This window comes from Panulirus ornatus, unplaced genomic scaffold, assembly GCF_036320965.1.
Source record: "Panulirus ornatus isolate Po-2019 unplaced genomic scaffold, ASM3632096v1 CTG_2588_pilon, whole genome shotgun sequence".
NCBI classification, from domain to species: domain Eukaryota; kingdom Metazoa; phylum Arthropoda; class Malacostraca; order Decapoda; family Palinuridae; genus Panulirus; species Panulirus ornatus.
Window position 1 is genome coordinate 3,976 of NW_027264359.1, and position 4,549 is coordinate 8,524.

Genomic DNA, 4,549 nt, shown 5'->3' on the forward strand with positions numbered 1-4,549 from the left:
TGTGTCGGAGGTGGAGGGAACGAGGAGAAGAGGGAGACCAAATTGGAGGTGGAAAGATGGAGTGAAAAGGATTTTGTGTGATCGGGGCCTGAACATGCAGGAGGGTGAAAGGAGGGCAAGGAATAGAGTGAATTGGAGCGATGTGGTATACAGGGGTTGACGTGCTGTCAGTGGATTGAATCAAGGCATGTGAAGCGTCCGGGGTAAACCATGGAAAGCTGTGTAGGTATGTATATTTGCGTGTGTGGACGTGTGTATGTACATGTGTATGGGGGGGGGTTGGGCCATTTCTTTCGTCTGTTTCCTTGCGCTACCTCGCAAACGCGGGAGACAGCGACAAAGTATAAAAAAAAAAAAAAAAATACATATATATATATATATATATATATATATATATATATATATATATATATATATATATATATATATATATATAAATGTATATATAGTAGTGAAGATGCCCAATTGTATATTGTATAACCCATATTTTGATCTAAGTGAATCAAGTAGTGAATATAAAGAATTGTATAAAATCTATGGCTTTGATTTCCACCAGATCAAGAGCAGTAAATATAGCAGACAATTCAGTTTGTAGTAAAGATGCCCAGTTTTATATTGTATATATCATATACTAATCTAAGTGTCTCACGTAGTGAAGATAAAGAATTAGAGATGATTAAACTCTATGGCCGTGATTTCTACCAACTCAACAGCAGTAAATATGGCGGACAATTCAATTTGTAGTGAAGATACCCAATTGTATATAGTATACACCATGTTCTAATCTAAGAGTGTCTAGTAGTGAAGATAAACAATTAGAGATATTTAATCTCTGTGGCTGTGATTTGTACCTTCTCAAGATTAATCAGTATGGCGGACATTTCAGTTTGTAGTGAAGATGCCAAATTTTATATGTATTATAATCTGAGTCAAGTAGTGAAGATAAAGAATTAAAGATCATTAAACTCTTTGGTAGTAAATATGGCGGGCAATTCAGTTCGTAATGAAACTGCCCAATGCTATATTGTATATTTCATATTCTAATCGAAGGGTGTCAGGTAGTGACGATAAAGAATTAGAGAAAAAGTGTATGGCCGTAATTCATACCAGCTCAAGATTAAGAAATATGGCGGACAATTTAGTTTGTAATGGAGATGCCCAATTGTATATTGTATATATCATATTCTAATCTAATTCTGTCAAGTAGTGAAGATAAAGAATTCGAGATAAAATCTGGCCGAGATTTCTACCAGCTCAAGAGGAGTGAATATCGCGTATAATTCAGTTTGTAGTGAAGATGCCCAATTTCATATTGTATATATCATATTCAAATCTAAGGGTGTCAAGTAGTGACGATGGAGAGTTAGAGATAATCAAACTTTATGGCAGTGATATTTACCAGCTCAAGAGCAGTAAATATGGCGGGTGATTCTGTTTGTAGTGAAGATACCCAATTGTATATTGTGTATATTTTCTAATCTGTCAAGTAGGGAAGATAAAGAATATGTAATAAACCCTATGGTCGTGATTTCTACCAACTCAAGAGCAGTAAATATCGTGGGCAATTCAGTTTTCAATGATGCCTAATTGTGTATTATATCATATTATAATGCAATTGTGTCAAATAATGAAGATAAAGAATGAGAGATAAACTCTGTGGCCGTGATTTCTACCAGCTCAAGTGCATTAGATATGGTGGACAATTCAGTTTTAGTGAAGATGCCCAATTGTACATTGTATGTACCATATTCTAATCTAAGTGTGTCAAGTACTGAAGATAAAGCACTAGAGATAATTCAATTCTATGGTCGTGATTTCTACCAGATGAGAAGCCGTAAATATGGCTACTATTCAGTTTGTTTTGAAAATACCCAATTGTATATCTGTATATTTCTATCAGCTCAAGAGCAGTAAACATGGCGGACAATTTAGTTTGCAGTGAAGATAAAGAATTAGAGATAAGCTCTATGGCCGTGATTTCTACCAGTTCAAGAGCAATAGAAATATGGGACAGTTCAGTTTGTAGTGAAGATGCCTTACTTTGTATTGTATATATCATATTCCAAACTAAGGTTGGCAAGTAGTGAAAATAAAGAATTAGAGATCATTAAACTTTATGGCCGTGATTTCTTCCAGCTCAAGAGCAGTAAATATGGTGGACAATTCAGTTTATGGTGAAGATACCTAATTCTGTATTGTATATATCATATTGCACTCTATTCACTAACGTGTATCTTCACTACTAGCTTATTTTCACTTAATTATATCTTCACTATACCCTCTTCTTCACTATACCGTTATTTCTACCATACCATCATCATTGTACGCCCTGATGTTCACTAAAAGTAGTTCTCATCTTCACTACATAATCATTTTGAATAAACTTTACTATTTAATAACCCTTATCTTTACTACATTCGTATCTTCACTACATTCTTTTCTTCACTACAACCTATCTTGAAAATATCCTTATCATCACTACTCTTCTTCGCTACACTCTCATCTTAACATCATCTTTCTTTTTACCGAACTTAGTTCAAAGTCTGACTTGAACGTAGCTTTGGAAAGTTTGCGTTACTCATTGTGTTGCCTCCTTATTATCATTGTAAAGGCAATTGCCACCACTCCCCAACTAAACCCTCATCGTCACTACACTCTCATCATTATCATTACTTCTTGATGTTCAATACAAAATTTTAACATATACATTTATCTTCACTACAGAATAATTTTCATTGCACCTTAATCTTCATTACTCCTTGTTTCAGCTACATCCGTATCTTCCATTCATTCTTATATCTTATATTAGTTACATCTTTACAATATCTTTATGTCTTCTCTGTTCCGTCTTTTGAAAAATTGAAAATGAGAGTAAAGGATTTCCGGCCTTCTGCTCCCTCCTCTTTAAGTCGCCTTGTACGACACACAGGGAATACGAGGCAAGTATACTTTCTTCCCTATCCCCAGGGATAACAGCATCTGGTGTTCCCAGACGGTCACCCATCCAAGTACTAACCAGACCCAACGTTGCTTAACTTCCCTGATCGGACGATATATATATATATATATATATATATATATATATATATATATATATATATATATATATATATATATATATATAAGACTGAAAACAGTGAATTTCCCAAATAACAAAAATGGAAGCGCCGGGGTTTGAACCCGGGTCCTCTCGCATGCCAAGCGAGTGCTCTACCACTGAGCTACGCCCCCAAGAACATATTTTGTGACACAGTATTATATGAAGCACTGAGATTACCACGGCAAAATAGTGTTTGACCGACCGTTGCCGACTAGCCGGCAAAATAACCACAGGGTAATTCTCCATGTTGCTGTCGTGTTTTCCTCTCAATTTTCCACGAAGAAATGAGTTTTACTTTTTTTATTGTCGTTGCAATATACTGGAACTAAGCAATAGACTGGAACTATGCAATAGACTGGAACCAAGCTGACCTGGTATGAGGTCAGAGCCCTCATTATCATCCCTGCTAACTACCGGAAGCAGATTAAGTCGTTCCACAACCGATGTCCGGCCCATGTTAACTCTGATGTGCCCAGCAGTTGGAGGAGGATCGCCAGAAGCTTCTGGAAGATTTCAAGGACGTCTTGGTGGACCTGACCCTTTCAGATAAGGTCGAAAACCACAATTTATTGTGAAGATCTTCACTATAACGTTGGACGAACATACTGAATGTTGCACACATGTGATACGGACAAAATGAAAAAAGAAAAAGACAAAAATTCTGTCTGGTGTGGGTCTCGAACCCACGACCTTGAGTGTGTAAGACTCACGCTCTACCACTGAGCTAACCAGACAATAGAAAATACGTCTGTTTCTTCAATTTGAATTAATGAAAATCTTTGCGAGGCAGCGTTTAGAAAAGAAAGATGTCTTTGACGAAACTGTTTGGCTCCTGCTTCTGTCCCTCATTATCAAAAGTAAACATACTGAAGGATATATATAAATATCCAGTTGATATATATATCCAGTTGATATACAACGAAGAGACGTAGCTAGGACGCCATATGGTAAACATGTGATTGTCCAAGACAGACAACAAGCGTATCATAAACTTATTATGAGAAGGTGAATTGTTTACACATTTTATCAACATTAAAGTTATCCAATTTGTATAGACAATCACTAATATTAAGATTATAATTCTTTGTGTATTCAGTAATAGAAGATTCAATTATATTTTTCGTGGTACTTGAGTTAGAGTTAATAACTGAGATGGCATTATTAACTCTAATTCCAGTACCACGAGAAATATCATTGAATCTTCTATTATTAAATACACAAAGAATTATAAACCTTGAGGAAGCAACATGGCGGTCAAAAATAAGCTGCAGGAATGAAGTTTATGAATGGAATATCAGTGAGACGATCCAAATGACGAATGAATGAGAGCGTAGTCAACATACAATATAAAAGGACATATTATGAATGGCAGCCAGGCAAGTAACGGCCCAACTGAATGGAAGGATTTAAAAGTTCGCGTTATATGACGAATTTTGATAGATTATCCAA

At 35.8% G+C, this 4,549-nt stretch overlaps 1 non-coding gene across 1 annotated transcript; it reads right to left on the reverse strand.

The window, feature by feature from the left end:
* Positions 1 to 3,762: 3,762 nt before the first annotated feature.
* Positions 3,763 to 3,834, reverse strand: TRNAV-UAC (transfer RNA valine (anticodon UAC)). The gene has a single exon. It is a non-coding gene; the product is annotated as a tRNA-Val (tRNA).
* Positions 3,835 to 4,549: the final 715 nt, after the last annotated feature.